Below are 20,078 nucleotides of genomic sequence, written 5' to 3'. Positions count from 1 at the left end.
AAATCCCCGTCATCTGCTATATAATGAGTATGTCTGTCTTCATTGGCATTGCGCTGAAGACTTAAAAAGAAACTGGGTTTTTGGAAGTCTGCAGTAATGGTTTGTTGTTTTCTTTTGCCAGCAGTCCATGGCGGTTGATTTAGTTTTATAAAGGAGGAGGAATGGAATGTGATAATAAAAGGCTGAAACAGAAGTAGAGAATGAAAATATGGAGCAGACTCTGGGATTCTGTTCCTCACAGGGCAAGCCTCACTTCTTTCCTTTTTCTGATTTCTCTGTGACTGATATTGAGTCTTGAACACACTTCTTGCCCCCCACCTCTGTGAATTCTGAACAGTTCTCAGTTAGACCAAGGGCTTTGATTCTGTCTTTCGTCACCTGTTACCACAATACAGAACTGGCCTTTGGAGTCACATTAACAGCACTTTAACAAACTTGGCACTTAAAAGCTTGTTGAAGGTATATGTTGGCTTGCAATATGCTTTGACTGTTGAAAAAGGCTTCAGGTCTGAAAAGGTTGAGCTTAATAATGTTTGTGCAGATTTGAAGAGACTGGACACCTTTGTTGCTGTCACTTGGTTGACTGTTATACAGAGAGTGAAACAATAGAACTAAAACAAAAAATAATTTTTTTTTACTTGGTGATTGGAGCAAAACTTTTGTGGGCAGGGTGATTCTAAAACAAAACCCAAAGGCATGGAATATTACTATCTTATGGTACTGATTTAGATGCTTAGAACCCTTGTTCCCATGAGCTTGTTTTTCGAACCATATTTATACAGAACAGTGAACTGATGTGCCTCTACAGTCTGCATGCTTGGTGAATAGGTAAGTATGCTGCCTCAGTCAAATGCAATTTATCATGCATCAAGAATACCTAGACACTGATTTGGTGCAGAGTGCTGGTACTCTGTTTTCAATCAAGTGAGACAAACTTTGTGGGGAAAGGTATTATGTTCTTAGGCTTGTACTGTTGAAAAACAGGACTTGCTTTTGGGAATATTGGCTTTTTTTTTAAGGTCTTCTGGTACCTGGAAGCCATCTATGACTCTCTGTGTGTGTGCGTGTAGCATTACTTCTTTGAAAACTTGGGCTTATTTGTGTTTTATATCTGGTACTACTCTTTTCTGTTGAAGTCGTTTGACACATACTTTCAGTAGAATAGAACCCTGTGGGTTATTGATTGTAGCTAAGCAGTTAATAGTATTTAAAACAAAGACATTTTGAAAAGGTGAGGCCAGATCCTTGCTGGGTAGAGCGAAGTAAGTCTTTTGGACTTGCTCATTGCTTTAGGAACTAGTTTGATATGTGAAGATGGTACTACTACATTGGTATATTTTAAATATTTGTAGTTGCCCAAGAACCGTATGTACAGTATCCCTATAAAAAGGGGCGGGGGGGGATCAGTTTCCCCAAATGCATTGCGATCCTGGGATTGTAATTAATGTTTTGCTTGGTGTCAATTGAGAACAAGTGATAAACTCTTTATACTTGCTCTGTTTTGATAATTGTGTCATAAATGCTTGTTAAGGCACAGATTGATATAATAGCCAGTGGAGAAGCTGCTTTTTAATATGTATGTTGGATAATCCCAAGAATTTGTTTTAGGTAGGGCTAAGGGTATAAGGGTTAACACCATTTGTATTTTTCTTTGGGGATTGAAAGAGGAATAAGACTATTGTGGGTTCTTAAATCATTTGGATACTTACTTTGTATTAACATCTATTTCTTCTAATCTAGTCTTGCATTTACTTGTTAAATGTTTTGGTGTCTTTCAAGGATTCTCAAATGTAACGGTTGTGAAATGATTGTTGCTGAAAAAGATAATGGAATAAATTTTAAATACCACTGTTGTGGTTTAACCCCAGCCGGCAACTAAGCACCACGCAGCCGCTCACTCACTCCCCCTCCCACAGTGGGACGGGGGAGAGAATTAGGAAAAAAACCTCGTGGATTGAGATAAACACAGTTTAATAGGACAGAAAGAGAGAAGGAAACAACAATGATAATACCAACAAAGGAATGTACAAGAACAAGTGATGCCCCCCAATACAGCAATTGCTCACCACCCAGTGATCGATAGCCCGTCCCCGAGCAGCGATTTCTGCCCCCCGGCTAACTCCAGTTTATGTACTGGGCATGACGTCGTATGGTAGGGAATATCTCTTTGGCCAGCCTGAGTCAGCTGTCCTGGCTGTGTCCCCTCTCAGCTTCCTGGGCACCCCCAGCCTCCTTGCTAGCAGGCCAGCACAAGAAGCTGGACTGTCCTTGACTGCTCAGCAACAACCCAAAACATCAGCACATTATCAACAGTTTCTCATCCCAAATCCGAAACACAGTCTCACACTAGCTTCTGTGAAGAAAACCAGCTCTATCCTGGCTGAAACCAGGACAACCACTTTTTCCTTTTTCTTGTTAAAATTGTAACCTTGCCTCTTATGATACTCTTGCTAGATGTTTTAGCTAGAATGCAAGATAGTGATGAACTGAAGTAGAAATTCTGTGTGTTGATTGCCCAATAAACACTAAGATCTTTCAAAATAGTACTTAGGGATAATAATAATAGATAATGCAAAATTTTGCTGAGAGGTAAAACTACTTTTTTTTTTTCCTGCAAATTTCATATTAGTTCTACTTTTCTTTCCCCACAGTACTATAAAAATGAAGATTTGGTACTAAAAGGTAGTAATAGCCCTATAGTAAATTAAAAAAAAAAGAATCTACTAATTACATAGCACAATCTCTAGTTAAAAACCTGTAACTCAGTGTAATTTTCAACATACCATGCCAATTTATAATATAAAAATGTATAAACCTTTCTCTTATATGCTGTAATGTTTTTATACCCACCCACCTGTTAAAATTATTTCCAATCTAAAAGTCCCTTTTTATGAGTCTGTGGCATACCTGGAGTCTGCATGGTTTCGTCAGATTATAGAAACTACCTAAACTGTTTTTGTAAGTCCTTAAACTTTCTAGATCCTGAGAGGATGAAGCTTCTTCGTTACCCTTTACCAGGGTTTGCTCCAAGTTCTTAATGGACTGTGTGTCTGTAGGAACCAGTGCCCTGAGACCAGCTGTCAGTTTTCAGCCTGATGGGCAGGCACTGGATCTCTGCAGTCGCATAGAAGCTGACTTAAAAGGAACCCAGACAGGTTGCTCCTATTAAAGGGGAATAGGAAGTGGACTGGAAGGTGAGGCTTTGTATGCCAGCAAGCTGGAAAGGAGGTGTTGCTGCAGATGAAGAGAAGATGAGAATGATAAAAAGCTCTTAAGAGATGCACTAGGAAGTGATCAGGGGACTGTGCTTTTTCAAAGCATGAAAAATTTAGTGTTTGTTTTCACTAAGGTTTTGAGTTGATCTGGAACAAATTTTCACCTTTGAGCACTGAAACCGTTGCTCCCTGTCTTTATGCTGTTGTAGTATGCTGCCCATGTTAATGGCTAGCAGGTGAAGCAGAGCCCTTTGGAGAATTGGTCTTTTCTTTATTTCTGGATGCCAGGCAGTAAGTCAGAAGCAGGTCATTGTGGGGTTTGTGCTGTAGGCTTCAATGTCTGCATGCCTGCGTATATGAAGAAAGGCTTGTTAGGCTTTGACTTAGCTTGGTTCAGCTGGTATTTTTGCAAAAAGCAGTTTGAGAATTAACTCCAGTTGTATTAATTAAGGTAATGATAGGCAAGGAAGTGGCTAGCTAGGAGCGGAGAGCTTTTGTTGAGTTTGCACCAAACTTTGGGAATCTCACTGGATGTATTTTATAGTCCTAGGCTAAAGGTTTTGATCCTGTTTTCTTTATTAATTGAGAATGTGTTGAACTGTGTTTTCTTTAGGACAAAAGGTTGGTTTGTGATTTTTTTTTTTTTTTTTAGCTGCCATAATAATTCATTGTTGTTACCTCTTTGTGTTATGAGATGGTTTTTGAAAAAGGTTGTTACCTGTAAGTTTATCCACCACAGGGCACGTAGGTGAGCTGCAGCTGTAGTACTCTCAAATAAATTATGATTACATTTCTGTTGGAACTGTGGAAGTTCTGTGTGGTATTTACCTAAACTGATTCTTGCATGACATAAAGCTAAGGAGAAATGAGATTTATTTCTGTCTGCCTAATTCTCTACTTTCCTTACTTTTTTTAAAAGAAAAGTACCCCCACCTTGAAATGGTTATGGTTTTTCATCTTTTGAATTTTCATATCCTAAATTCACTGTTACTTTCCCTAGGAGACACAGTGTTCATTAAATCAGTGGAAACTTTGGGTTTATGTCTAAAGTATATTTTAATATAGCTAAAGAAATAGCAACATATGTGAGAACAGCATGTAGTAGGGCAATAGGACAAGTAAAAGGAGGAGGAAGTTTGTGCTGAGCACTGCTGTATTTTTGTACGCAATTAGTAACAGTGTGAAGTAGATTCTCTTAGCTCAGCAAACAAGGTATGTTTTTTCTGTACAGAATAGAGCAATATGTTCCTGGTTTTGATACTTCTTATAGATTTTTTCATTTTCAGTTTGTGCCTTTTAATAGAATTACTGATATTTGAAACAAACCATTTGATCTCAATACACTTAACCTCTGAATTTTTAATTTTTTTTATCCCAGTTTCTTAAGGGTATGGGTATATTTTATTTTTGGCTGAGTACAATTATGAAAACCTCAATCAGGTATACTTGCTTATTTATTTGGCTAAGTTAATGGGGAATTTAATTTTAAAACTGTTTTCTGTCCTGGATAGTGGCGTCTACAGCATTAGCACCGTAGTAACCTGACACATGCTTTAAAGTAGTTACAGCTTTGTTCATCTTCTGAGTTTCACTGTTTAATTTGAAACATTTCTGACAGTGCTATGTTCCATGTTTTGGGAGTATTACAGTTTTAACTGAGGCAGCAATGTTTTCATCGTGGCAGAAGGCAGGCTGTTTGAAGATTGTAATAGTGTTTTTTCCCAAGTTGCATGTCTTTAACCACCTTTCAACTTTTATGGCAGATCAGTCACAAGTACTTGTAGAAAATTACTTTCTTTGTATGGTGGACTAAAAATGGCAACCTTGTTACATGTGTAAATTTACAAATGACTCTTAAATAATGCTTCAGTGAAGCAATTGGTAGATGTCAGTATTTAGTCCCAGCTACATCTCTGTTGAGTTCTTGAATGTATTGAATGTTAAACAGCCAGAGCTCTCCATGTTTTTGAATTTCTCTTCCCACTGATATCCCGCAGTCCTAGTTTTCTGGAAAATATGTTCCACATTTTTCTCTTATTTTTAGTTTCTTTAATGAAATCCAGTCTTTCTCTTCAAAGTTACAGAAATTGGAAGGAAATTTGTCTGTGAAAGTACTTTGCTATCAAATGTTCCTTTTTAATAAGTAAAAAACCTTAGAGTTTGATGCCCAATGTTTGAAGTAGGGCAGGCAACACTGGCTTTTGTGGAAGAGCTTGAGAGCTCACCTGCATGCCATTGCCTTATCTTCCAGACCTGCAGAGGAATGTGTGAGTTGCCTGTGGTGACATGATGCTGGGGGCGCGCAGGCAGGTAGGGGTGGGGAGCTTCTGCTTCGCTCCTCCACCTGGAAATGCTCTGACCCCACAGCAGAGTGGAGTTTGATAACTGATAAACTATGAAATGTTGTTCTTTGTGACAAGAGTGAAAGAACCATGTAAACATCCCCTGTGGTCTTACGGAAGTGGCTGGTGTGACCAAGGAACTGGTTGCTAAAAAGCTTTAATTGCTTTTACTCCAGTCTGTTATAACTGGAAACACTTAGTATACCTCTTGATTCTGTCTCCTTCAGGGTCTTAGGTAACTTCTAAACCAATTTGCCATCATTGAAAACTTGCATAGCTATCAATCACCTGAGTTGAGTGTAGTTTATTCTTCTTTGAGATAAACACTAATCAAAACTGAGTTTGACAATATTCATACTGATTTTTGCTCAACGTTTAAAATCAAGTTGACTTGGCTTTGCTTTTTATCATCATGAGGGTTATTGGAAACTCACAGTAATACTGCCAGTGTTTTGATTTGCCTTTAAAAATCAAAGTGGTGATAAAGTGAATAAGATGCATCCTCTATTTTGACTTCATTTTTTGACTTTCTATAAAAATGTGTGTATTTTCTGTATAAAGATGCTAATCATTCTGTAGCTTTTATATACTTGAGGCACGATGCCTTCCACCACCCCCCCCCCCCCCCATGTTCTCTAAGAAGAAATCATACCTTCTCATTGCTGTTCCTGGAAGCTGACTGCTACAGAGAGGAGGCATATGATGTTATCACTTAGCCATGCTCTGCTGCACTAGCATTTCAGTGATCAAACTACGAGTCACATCTCATCCTTTCAGCATGTGTATTCTGCACATTGGGAATCATAGTGGTTCTGTTTATGCAGCTGTAGCTCAGCTGTGTTACTTCTAATATCTGAAGCGTTTTTTCATCTTCATAATGTGTCAAAATTCAACTTGAAATGATGTAAACATAGCAGTCTTACAAAATTTTATTGTCTTCAATATATTTTGGTTCAGTTTTTTGAAGATTCTTTGAGTTTGTTTTATATTGCTAAAGGTAATTGCCACCTGTTAAAAAAGAAAAAAGTTAGGGTTCCTTGTTTACAAATACAAACCTTTCACTGCTAAGCTACCAAAGTTTAAAAGTAGTTTGCACAAACAAAGCTTGCTAATGTTACACAATCAAGACGTATTTCTGTATGCTATTGTGTAGATAATAGTTCTTACTGATATTTTATCTTCTTGTTTGTTGTTAAAGTAACTAAATTAATGTTTAATAAAATATTTGGAATAGCTCACAGTTCAGCTAAACTTTCAATTAGCTTTCAGTGACTTCTCCGTATCAAAACCAAAAGTTGTAAAAGCTTTCAAATTAACGTGGCAGTTGCAGCAGTGTGAAATATTTTATTGTATTAATGCTTGTTTTTTTGTGGCTTTTTTTGTAAAATACTGTAAAGTGTTTTGATTCTGCATAGGGCTTTGCATAGGAGACTTTTTTGATCAAAGTTGTGAAAATGGCATTCCTCTACCCCTTTTGGCAAAATCATCACCAAAACTGAAATAATTTTTATTAGCAAGACTATTTTTGCATTGTATCTTGCAATTTCAAAATAACAGGTCACAAGAACAACCCAACCCAGGGGTAGTTTGTCTTAGGCCGTGTGCTATCTGTTTTTGAATCTTACCTCTCAGCATTCAGATACTAAGCCCACCACCTTGAAACGGAAGAGAGGCTAATAAAGATATTCCTGGAGATGCATACAAATTTGCTTATCATTAGTTTTTCCTCATAGAAAAATAAAATGCTTTTGTTGCAGGAGAGGAAGATTTTTCAGAGGCTGCTTGGCTTTATTTTACTTCAGACCTTTTGTTCTGCTGCAGAAGCAGCAGAGTGCTAGATTTCTCCTCTCCTCCTTTACGGTGGTTTTGTACCTGCAAGTAGAAACAGAATGCACACGTAACAACCAGTAGCTGAATCTAATCAGGCCTTTGCAGCCCTCTTAATTCTGTACCACATTCCCCAGTTTTGTTTGTAACCACACAGAAAGTGCCTTCTGAAAACAGATGACATTAAGTTCTGAAGCAAACACTAATGTTGTGTAGAGGAATTCTATATGCATACAAGTCTTCCTTCCTCTTTTAAATAACATGAAGCAGCCAAAAAGAAGCACATTTGAATAAAGCTTTTTTTTTTGGGACATAGAAGTCAGTTTGAGGCAAAAACATGTTTTGAGGCCCCACATGTCCCACTAAAAAAGGCATCGGAAGAGGCAATGAGTCTTGGAAGACCGATTTTTAAGAAGTACTGCCTTGACAAAAGATCTGTTGCAGGGAAACACATGCAGTCGTTATTAGTGTCATGCACTAGCCTTAAGCTGTCTTGGTGAGCTAGTCTAGTGCTGGCTGGTACTGTTGGATTTTTCTCTCTGGATCCAAAGATGGAAGCATAGCAGTCTTTTTGTTCAGAAAAAGTGTTGGTAGAGAGAAGCAACATTCATACAGACTCAAAGAAGCTTCTAGAGAAATAACCATGTAGGATTGGAGTAAGTGTTTGTGCAGCTTCCAGTAGTGGAGACAGGGGATGTAAATGAAATTGAGAGTAGTTTAGGGGCGAGACTAGGCATCCCATTGTGTGGTATGATGGCTATTACCTTTCCTATATGCCTATTCTTCAATACAATGATATAGGGAAGAGGCCCAAGGATGAAGGCTGATGCTGCAAAACATCAAACTTACAGGTTTGTACAGCAAAACTGTTTGCAGAACGCTGTTTGCAGCATTGTCTCCCACAGAGGAGTGAATTTGGTTTCCTGGGAACATGGGTGCAGATTGTGGAAAAGGTGCTGGAAAACTGGCCACACTCTAGTGAGTTAGCCTTTGTCTCTATTGAACAGTAAATTACATCACCAGGCTGGGTGAAAGTGATACGTGAGCTGTAATCCATGTTTATCTAAGGCCAAATTTTAAAGCACAAATAAACAAATAAGTGTTTAAATAGGCTTCATTCTTAAATTTGTTACTCTGAGCAGTGAATAAGCCTCCCCAAATATATGGGTATGAGGAGCAAAAATTTATACATTGCAGAGTGGCATCATTTTAATCCCTGATAAATAAATAGATGTCTCTCAAGGATATACTTTGCTTCTTCAGAAAGAGTAAGATGAGAGCTGTGAATGTTCAGATGTTTTTGTTACTAATCAAAAACTCTGAAGTTTGTTTTACGTTGAGGTTGCCTCTTAATGTCACAAGTCGAATATTGATTATAAAGCACCTAGGAGGCTTCTTTTCAGTCTCAAATATTGTAAAGTGTGTAATTTTAGTTAATTACTCGGGCTCATTGAGAATGGAAATTATTGTTCCTGCATTCTTCTCTAGCCTTTATTGTAGTTTGATAATGCTAGAATTCTAAGTCTCATGCTAAGTGAAGTTACAATGGATTTTGGAGTCTACTTTGTCATTCATTTTTAGCCTAATATCCTGTGCCTCTCTGTGTCCAGTTTCTTTTTCTCACCAGAACAGATGAAAACATAAAAATTTCTCATCTAAAGGCTACCACCCTTGCTAGAGTTGCAGCATCTAATGCCATTCTATTTATAGATGGAACTTGTTAAGCTTCCTCAGCAGGGACTTAAAGCTATGACCTCGTAGGCCAGAAACAGGAGAGCTACCTACTGAGCTACAAGGGCAATCTCTCAATTCTAAAGAATACATAGAAAATTTCTAATATACTGTACTGTGAGTCATAAAGTACTTGACCAGTAAACCCACCCCTCCCCTGAGAATAAAGACCGGGCAGGTTATCTTTACTGAGTCATTGCTATTCTTTGACCTACAACTACTTTTATTATCATTCTCTGTGTCATATGGCAGTGTATAATTGCTATTTAGGCAATACAGATGAGACTGAAGTTTTTCTCTGTAATACTTTAAAGAAATTATCAGTATGTGATAGTGTTAGAGGGTGTTCAGGTGACTGTTTTTGAAACATGTTTACCTGCTCGAGTGGGTGTCTTTACTCCTGGTGTAGGGTATGCTGGCTTTAAGATAGTCATAGTTTAATACTCTATAAGTAATTTCTTCTTTGCTGTGCTGTGGACTTTCTTGAAAGCTTGAAAGGAAAAATACTGCAGGTTTTGTTTTGTTTTTCTGGTTGTAACATGAAATGCAAAAGCCTGTTTTCCTTTGGTAGTAGGAAGGCCACCTCAGAAAAGGTAAAATTAACAATTCTTTGCAAGAATTTGGGAAAAGGGTAAGTAGCTGGCTCTTTGTCAGCATCACTTTAATTGGCTGCAGTGATTGCATCAGAAAAAAGGTGAATGGTCTGTAGACTGAGAATATTATGGCTTCCCTTTCAGAAGGTTGTTTTCTCAGAAGTGCATTCCTCAAAAGAGACAAGGACTTAGGTTTTGTTGGCTTTTTTTTTGTGTGTAAGTGTGTGTGTTGTTGGGTTTTTTTTTTAAATGCAGAGCTTTAATGAAAACTTTGAAACAGGCTCTTAGAAGCACTTCTCTGTTTCCTAATTTATGCCTAGATGGCCATGTTCCCAAATACAGCTGAGGACATACACCTGTGTTGGGTTTGAAAACAGCAGTGGGAGTAACTGTTGGCACTCCGGGGCTCTTCATTACTGTCCCTCATCACTCCAGAGTTGAGTATGGCAAGTGGGTATGTAAGCGTGTCAATATTAAATGAGATTGATTAATTATTGCTTAGGCTGAGGTGAAATTAGGTGACTTCATATTAAAATAGACAAGGAGCACTTGCATAAGTGATTGTGGTGCACCATCTTGTGGGAGTGACAGCCTCCAGATGAGGGGAACCAATCCGTCGGCTCCTGCTGAAGGTACAAGTAGTATAGCTTTTAGTGCCTTGAGGCAAGAGACCAAGTTATCCTGAAGTTTTTTCTCTTCCTCCCTTTAAATAGGAACTAAAGTCTTAAGAATTTTAAGTAAAAAAACTGGGATGACAGTAATCTGTTTGAAGGAACAAAATATATTTGAAGTGCTTGTGAAGAACAAGTGGTAAGCACTATGAGTGCTCTTTTGTGCTGGCTTATTTTATTAAAAAGAACTTTGCCATGTTATGGGCTTGTGTTCAGTTTATATTCCTAAAACAAGTGTGTGCACATCATTGGACGTATGTCCATTGTATTTACATTTATAGTAAGCTTTATCCTTGCAAGTTATTTTGAACTTTATGCTCTGCTAGGCCTTCCGGCCCTCAAAATGTATGAATTAAATTCTCCCTAATCGTCTGGATATCTTGTATTGGTCTTTCCCAATGTACATATGTGATACTGCTGTGTGCTGAACAGTGGAGTAAATACTGCAAATGAAGACCAGGAAGAAGCTGGTTTTGTGTTTCCGACTTGGGCTGTGAGTTACTTATTCTAGGCAAACTAAACAAGGCTCCTAGCTTAGTCAGAATATGTAATTATAAGAATCAAAATATAATTTGTTTTTTGTGTGTGACAGGCAAATCTGTCTGAGATCCTTGGGGTGTCAGTTTAGAGTGCTTCCTTTTTCTTTGCCCATAGTCCCGTGAGTGCTTAAAAGTCTCTGGCAGCAGTTACCGCACATTAGAAAGCCAAAGCGTGTATCTACCTGTACCAAAGGTACAAAGCTTTAGGAGTCGCACCCAAGCAAAAGCTCTGTTCAGTAATCCAATTCAGACGCAACCTTTTTCAGAGTATCAGACTGTTCAATAAATGAACACAAAAACCTTTGGTTCAGTTTTTCAGAATTGCTATTTATTGGAGCAGTCCTGGATTCCACAATGACCAAAATGCCACTTCTAGAAAAATAGGTGTCTGCCCCTTCCCAAATCATACTTTAGGCCTACATGTACACTGGATAAATATGTCTTTTGGTAGCTGAGGCAGCTCTGTACTCCCAACACCTTTTCTCATCTATATGCTACCACTTTGTCCTATGCTGTTGTAGCTGATTGTAGAACTATGTAGTAAAAGGGCTTCTGTGTTTTAAAAATAACCATATTCTTCTTGCTGGGTTATTTTAAAAATAGGTCATTTCTCTAATCAGATTTAACATGTAATCTAGCAAACAGTTGTGCTGTTCTAGCTGAGGGAGCATTAAGCTGATATGGTAAGTTGAAAAATGTTTGTAAAAAGGCAACCATAGGAAATATGTGATTCAAATAGCATCCTTTTTTTTTTTTCCTTGTCTTCCAAGTCTGCAAGGCTTAGAGATATTTTATTTCAAACCTTGCAGGTTATCCAATGGAATCTGAAGGAACACTGACTTTTTGATGGCTGTTATGTATGCTGGAGATGTTGGTGAGATGCAGGGTTTGGTTGCAGATGTGCCTTTATGCTGTTGTTGTAATGACAAAATATTGATGTGGAAATCTGCTGACTTCTTTTGGTGACCCTTCAAGAGAGATAGTTGGTATTTTTCCAGTATGCTTTCCAAAACTTCTCTTCCATCCTGATGATGCCCAGCTTCACACTGGCTAAGGATTTAGTTTTACTTTTCTGCTTGGGTTTACAAGTGATCTTTTATTAATCAGTTACCAGTGTCATCTCAGTGGAAATTCTGATGGTCTGGGTTTTTTTTCTGTTTGGAAGTTGTCACTCTTGCATTTGCTACTTCTGGGTTTCTCCCAGCTATTTTTTAGTGTATTTCAGGATGTATTTTTATCATGAAATCGTAAGTGGAAGAACAAAATTAGTATTGGACTGGATTTAAATGCTGGATGTTTTATGCCAGCAGTGGTTGCTAGAGATGCTTTGAAAGCTGTTGGTTTGATAATGATGCCAAGGGGTCTCTAGCCTCAAATGACATCCGGAAGCCTCAGTGCCTGGAGGCAATTGCATTAATTATCAACCCAACCGTTTGTTCTGTTGCAATACCTTAGAATTGCTACTTTCAGTTCTTATTTTGAGTTTTGCAGTTAAAGTGGGGCTTCATCTGTTGTTAAATACAACAGCAACAAGTTTCTTCAGAACCTCAGTGTTTATCCCTAGATATGGAATGAATTTTCTGAGTATTCAAGCATTACATGGTTAATTTCGTTTCTGTTAAAGTTAGTTTAAAAGGCTTTCTTTATAAAATCAAACATCATCCCTTCTTTCTTCCTTTTCTCTATCTTCTTCGTCCTGTCCTCCTCTCCCATCATACAGGTTTTTCTCCCAATAATGATGATGGCAGATAAGCTTCCTTACGTACCTCAAGCTCACTTTACTAGTTAAACTTTCAGAATATGTTTGAGCATAGGTTTGCATTTCAGTACTTACTGAGATAGCTGGGATAAAAGTTCCTTGAGGCTTATTGAATATTTTTATGCACCAACCTTTGTAATTTGATGTGAAAATTGATGTCTCAAAACTAAATAGCAGTAGGAATGGGAAGTCAAGTGTGTGAAAGAGTTGCAAAAGGGGGGAAATGTATAGCTACAAGAATGTAGGCTACCTGAGAGGGATTGCTCGCTTTCAGAAAATATGGAAAGAAGCAGAGGGAATCTGGAAGATAGGCAGTCTAAGACTCTGGGTTGAGCTATCTGCACTGCTCTGGTGTCATAAAGCAGAAAGATTAATCCAGTGAATATCACCATAGAAATTGTGTGTATGCGTATATAGATGTAGTATACAGTATAAAAATATTGATGCGTCATATTTTTTTAATTGTTGGGGATGGTATGGTAAAATTGCCATGCAGAGGAAAAAGTCTAATATCTTGGTATGTGCGTTTAATCTATCCAAAACAGCAAACAATAAAATGCTTTAATCACAAGCATATGGTTGTTTCATAGTTTAATTACAAGGCAGAATATAAAGATTGTTTTGGTATACTTATTGCATTTTTGCCTTCTCAACTTCCAATTTTTTCTAATGTAACTAAATCAGTCAATATCACTCTAAGTTCTTTTTTTTTTTAATTTTAATTTGAATTGTCTGTGTCTTTTATTTTGCCGAAGTCTTTTGCACTTAAATGCAAGTGTGAAGTGTTATCCTGCATTTTGTGTAGTGTAGGCATTTTAAATTTTTTTTTATAACTCTCTGTGTACTTAAAGAAAACGAAACTGTTCATTGGACTCTGCAGTATTTAAAAAAAAAACAAACACCCACGTTTCTGTTATGCCACTCTTGGCCCAAAACTACATCAAGCAACAACTGAAATACATCACTCTTTCAGTTGTTTTAAAGACCTGAAAGTAAAAATTTCCTTCCAACTGTGCTACAATATTCAGCTATTGCTTGAGATGGGTATAGGAAAGACAGACAGCAAGAAAATATAAAATTTCTTTTTTTAATTAATTTATATAACACAAGGTACTGTTTAAATATTGACTACTTTGTGCTATTACAAACCACTGTGAGAGTAGGCAGACCTCAAGTCAATGGGATCCAGAACCGTACCTCAGTTTCTGCTTTTATCAGAAAAATGGATAATTTTTCCTGAGCCATAGTTAATCTCTGTAGTTAGTATGTTGAGCTTTTAGCTGTAGAGATTGTTTAGTCATTCTGATAAAACATATTGCAAAAATTTTGATAATGAAGAGTTAAAAAGCTCTCTGTTTTCTTTTTATAAGCCACCTGTTGCCTTAGATGCATAAGTATATAAATTCGAACAAAGTGCTCATCACTTGTCAGCCGTCAGTGGCAGCATAAAAATTACTTGTGGTGCTTGCTTTGCAAGAAGTTCTTTTGTGTTTGTGACATCAGCTTTGTTTTATACAATTAAAGTATTACACGCTAGAATAATCTAAATTGCAACCACTAAATGGTGATGTAGTTCTTTTTTCATAGAGCTGAATTTGTTTACTGGTTGTATACAGCTATTGACTACTGTTTAACATGACATGTCCCTTTTGCCTTGAACAATCTTTGGAAAAGGTGTTTTTTTGTGTCCTGTTCTTGTCTCCCACCCCCTCCATTACTCCTCCCTTCTCCATTATGGAAGGCTTTTCTCATACTTTTTTTAACAAGTAGATATAAATACATGTTAGGGTTCAGTGTGTTTTTTTTTTCAACTATCAAATTAACGGCACATGATGATATTGCAACAGAGAAAAAAAAGCCTTGCAGTAAAGTGATGTGGACTGCAGGAGATGTTTTGTTCCATGTGAACACATTTTGGCATGAATGGAATAGTTTTAGTTTGCATGGTTTAAAATGAAACCTAAAAGCAAATTCTGGTTTTGAAAACACACAGGGTTTTCTGATTCTGACCCTGCTGTACTAATGACTGTAGAGATACCTACTGAATGGCTATCTCTGTTGGAAATATCTAATCTGTGATAATCTGTTCTTCTGTTGTTGCTGTATTTTTCTTCTATTTACGTGTCTTTCCACTTCAAAGTGAATGAGAAGAATTTGCATGTAACTGGGTTATGATTTCTTAATATTAAGTTATTTTTCTTTTGTTAAAACAGATATTCAGTGCTATAGAAATTCATGGAAAATACTGCTGTGTCCTCCTCAAATTCTGTAGTCTTGAGTAAAGGATGATTTTTGTGGAAAGTTCAATAAAGCAGGTAAAATTAGTATAATTTTTGATATGTTGGTTGTGTTAAGTATGGAATAGGCCTGTCTTGTTCCACATAACCTTAGTAAATTAAGAACATCTCTTCAGATTCTCTGTATACTTAAAAATATCTGAGGCATACTAGCCATTTGAAGAAATTAGGCTGTAACAGAGCTACATCATTACTGATTTTTGTATTAAATTGCTTTATTTTTGTAGGGAATACATGACAACTGTGTAATTCTATAGTAATTTGCATGCAGGAGTTCCTGGCTGTAATGAATCTGTGATAAAATTCCTGTGGCCACATATTAGCCCTGGAGCATTTAAAGGCTGCCTTTAGCGGTCATGCCTCCTTCTTGGGCCAGAACAACTCAGACAAGAGTGTGTAAGCTCAATTTTCCTGTTCTTTCACATAATGTTGATCTATTAACTTACGCTTCTGAGGAATACTGCAAATGAGGGACCACTTGCCCTAGCAACTCCTTTTTTTTTCCTCAAACCTTCTCCCCCTTGTGCTGATGGTGGAATGAAATAAATCCATTTGCTTATGTGTTCCAACCACTTTGTATGGCCCTTGTAGAGCAAGCAGCCTGTACTGGTTACAACTGGGACACAAATTACTGAAGCTTGATACTGAATTTCTTAAAACCAGGTATCACGATGTTGGCAGGTTTCCTGTTCTGCTAGTTAAAGCTTTTGCAATGGAAGGGGAAAAATATGCAATGGTATTTCAAGGTAATCCCCCAATGCACAAACAAAAATAAAGTTAAAAGTAGCTTACAGTTAAATAATAATTACAGCACTGTTCCAGCAATAATCCTGTAGTGATGGGAAACGAAAAGGATATAAACGCAAGCTAAGGGTCATGCAGATAGTATTAAAAAAATGCAGCTGTACTCATATTGTCTCTTTTCCCGTGCAGTGGCTTTGATAAGAATATGATTATTCTAATGCTTGCATTTCACCGTTATGTTTAAACTGATAAACCATTAACAATAATCACTTTACCAAGATGACATTTTTTATTTTGTTATTCTAACATCATTCTAAGCTGCTAACGCATAAATTATTGATTCTTGCTCGCATCCTTCCACATGTTTTCCGCTTACTGTTTTTCTTGGAATGTGTATGTAAGCAAACAGGAACAGAGAATCAAAAAGACTTTTTAAAGTACTTCGATACCCTTTCCAAGGGCGCAACTCTTTTATTTAGTCATACTGTGTTTGTGATTTAAATTCCATGAATTGCAGTCAAGTTCTGCTCAGTGTGAATAAAGATGGCTTCGCTTGAACCTAAACTAATCAGTATATATTTATAAAAAAACACAACCCCCCAAAAAACACCTCTCTTGTATTGATTACATTTGCAGACTGGCATCAATGCATCTGTGACACACAGAGTGAATAATTTAGTGTATGAGTTAAATTATCATTTACAAATACACTTTCTTCTTGTGTGGAAAAAGAGAGAATGTTTTCTTATAGTTGATTCGTCCCATACTGAAATAAAATAACAACGTTGGTATGGTTGTTCAAATAAAATTTTTTTTCCCCTCTCTGTACGTTTTCACTGTGAGTGGTTTTGAGTATTAATGGATGCAGTTGCGCTCTTTGAGTAAATAATTGGGGAGATTCATTATGTGCATATATTTTCCTTTCTGCAGATGCATTACAGTGTCACTGTTGTACTTGCCTTAGCTGTTGTTAAAGCTGGAGAGTGCAGCATGAGTACGTCTAGCACAGCAAAGGTACCTGCCAGCCACATCGGCTACTCAAGTTTTCAGGTGGCTTGCTCACTGAACCTCAGCAGGGCTTCAGTTATTAACAGAAGAAAAGAACATTATTTAATAATTTTTAAAATGAAGCTCTATACTTTTTTTTAAAATGGTAGATATTACTAAGTTTTCATTTTTGTAGTCAGTGTAATGTTGTCATGCTAAGCTATTGTGACTACCTCATTTGAGCATGAATAATATGATGGACTAGACACTTCAAAAGGTAAATACATTGTAATTCTGATCTTCCTAATCAGCCACAGTTTCAGACAAATATTTCACAGCTTTTCTTAGTCTTCTTGTAGATGGGAATGTACAGCTTGCTTTTTAATGCACTAAGGGAACCAATTAAGTCCAGGAGCACATTGTATACTATGTGTATATGGCCTGGATACGTAAACTGTGGTTCTTCTACTCATGCTGCACAGATATCTCTGTATCCCTTACAGTAAGGATGATTAGCTTACGGCGTACAAGCCTGTTCCTGTCTGCACTGTGCATAGTCCTCGCTATTGGAGACTGGGTGGCTCACTCAGTTTTTGCTCTGTTGTTGTGTGTCTGGAGCATGTCAGGCCATATTCGGGAGAGGGAGCATGGCATTCCCAGGAAGGGTGATGCCTGGGGTCCACCAGGGCAGGAGGCACTACCAGCTTGGAAGGTGCTTTCAGGCTGCCTGAGCTGCCTGCATCCAACAGGTGGTTGCAGACCGCCGTTGTGTTCCAGCTTGTGTGTTGCAGTCACACAAGGAATCCTTACTTCATGTCCCTTCATCTGGTTCCCATAAGCAACATTCAAATTCCCTCCCTGTTGGAGAGAAATGCTGCCTTTGTCAGCTAAAAATCTCAAGTTACGCTTTTCTCTCATCTCTTTCTGTTTATGGAATTTTTTTCTGCAGAGTTGCTCTGCACGTGGTAGTAGTTGCTAGTTTTGGGTTTTTTTGCCTTCCTACTTTTTGTTTTCTTGCTATGTAACAGCAGGGTGACATTGGTTAACAGAATTTTGTACGTCAGTGGTGCTATTTACTAGAATGTTGTTAATTTATTGTACTGGAGCAGGGAAGATAAGAGAAACAATTTGTTTGCAGTCTGAGAGCGCTAAAATCTTCTTGACTAGAAATGCATCTTTGGGACCACTGCAGCTATCGGAAAGTTGTTTTAAATTGAAATGTTAAATTTGGTGGAATTTGATATGTTAAGCCCCAGTTTAACACAAAGAAAGTTCAAATCTTACCCATAAAACCAGTGTGGACTTACTTTTTTTGTTTTCTGTGTTTTAAACTTTGCTTTGGAGAAGAACAAATAGCTGTTCTTTGTTTCAGAACAAGCATAATTATGCGGAAATGCGTTATTTTTGTGTTATACAAGCACTGCATAGAAACATTTCCATATAACTAGAATGAAGTATTCAGCATGTTTAAGAAGAAAGAGGCTTTTGGAAATCTTTGGTAAGGGAAAAGATTACTTGTATGATGCCGTTTGAATGCATAAATCAGTCTCATATGTATGGTATGCCACCAGTTTTAATATCTTGATGGAGCAGCTAGACGGGTAAGCTGGGCTTGTGGAGGGCAGTGTGGGGGAGAAAGGCAGATGGAGTCACATCCGAGAGCAAGGCAGCGTCTCCCCGTGGAATGCAGTCTGTAAAGGCCTTTCTTGGGAGGAGGGGATACTGTAATATTATCAGCAATGTTGTGTTGAAAATTGAAAACCAGTAACTGAAAGCACATTGTAAAGAAGCAGATGATTTTAATGACTTGGAGAACATTTTTAAGGTTAGTAATCAGCAAACCACAAAGAAAATTATCCTGTGATCAGAGTTCTGATTTTTCACCAAGATCGAGAGCCTAGTCAAAGGTAATCCATCTTCTGTTCACTTAACATATTTTTTTTCTTAGCTATACTGCCTACCAGTTTATTTAAAGAAAAAGATTTTATGTATATATATACTAATAAATAAGTGATGGAACAGAAACTTAACAGCTTTATAGCTTTTTGGAAGTTCCTCTCTTCTGCAATAGCATCTCACAAAACTTCAGAAAATTATTTCATAGAAACAAATTGTTTGAAAAATCAGCATCGAGTAAACACTGGCTTGCTGATGGTAAAATGCAGCCTGTTTTCATACCATTGCAGCAGGTATGCTTTCTTCAAAAATTTTTTTGTGGCAGAAAAGTCTCTTGTTGATTTATGGTGTGTTTCCAACCTTTTTTGAAGTTTCTGCATGATATTTTCATAAGCTCTGAACATCAGGGTTTTCTTGCCAAATGAAAGGGAAAGAATCTTAGATGGATAACATTTTATTTCTCTGTTACATGATATGGATTTTTTTAATCCCTGATCTAATTTAGGTTAGAACATTTTATTATGTAAAAAAGTATGTATAGTATTTTTTTTCAGAGTTGTTAAAGGGAAAAATTGGAACAGCGAACTGTGTCTTCTTAACAAAGTTAAAGTGGTTTGAAATGGCAACGTTACTGAAAAACAGGATGTAAGGAGATCTTTTCTGTCAGATTCTCCTCTTTCAACTAGCAGGTGATGTGAAGTCTGCTAGGACAGTTCTGGCCGCTGGCTTGCTCCTGTCGGCCCTCTTTCCTGAGGGCAAATGGCGAGCAGGCTGCAAGTTGAAACTTCATGAAGTGATGGTGGTGCTTGACTTGCTGTTCTGGGAAGCCATCTATAGCAGTAGTGTTAGAGGCATCTGTGGAAGTGCTTAAATATTGTATATGCCTTTTCACGTCCTTTGAAATTTGGGGTGTTTTTTTGTCATCTATCTTTCATCTAATGTGAAAGAGTGTAAGTATTGTGGTTCAGCATCTACTGAGAGTCTACTAGTTTTAGAAACCCTAAAATAATTCCATGTATTTTTATAAAAATGATAGGATAGACAGGGTCCAAGACAAATGCTACATGATAGCTATTTGGGGAAAAAATTGCAAGGAACCTTGCTACACTAATTGGTTGAAGATTTTTTTTTTTTAAGATAGATTTAAGTGCTGATGAACAAGGACTTTCTTCAGGGACTTCAAAAATTGCTAGAAGCATTGTGGCCAGCATGGTCCTTTTCTGGAGAGTTTCTTTGAAAGCCAAAGTGTTTTGAGATGGAGAGGATCTTCATTCTGTCTAAGAATGATTTTTAGGCTTATTTTATCAGGAAAATAAGACCAATGTCAAACTAGACCTTGAACAAAACATGTATGCTGGAATTAGCAACCAAAATAATCTTTTTCAGAGTCCTTTCTGATTGCCCATGAGTTTGACAATTTATATCACAACCTATTAAAAAGTTGTGGTAGCAGTGAAGTTTAAAAAAAGGCAGTGGT

At 37.3% G+C, this 20,078-nt stretch overlaps 1 protein-coding gene across 2 annotated transcripts in view; it reads left to right on the top strand.

Moving 5' to 3' along the window:
- Positions 1–20,078, top strand: part of OLA1 (Obg like ATPase 1) — a gene marked incomplete at its 3' end in the record, with an annotated part of 100,771 nt that overhangs the window by 14,010 nt on the left and 66,683 nt on the right. The gene's annotated exons all lie outside the window — the stretch shown is intronic.

Source organism: Phaethon aethereus (assembly GCF_964289735.1).
Source record: "Phaethon aethereus genome assembly, chromosome: 6".
Taxonomy (NCBI): Eukaryota; Metazoa; Chordata; class Aves; order Phaethontiformes; family Phaethontidae; genus Phaethon; species Phaethon aethereus.
This window is presented reverse-complemented; position numbering and strand designations above follow the sequence as displayed.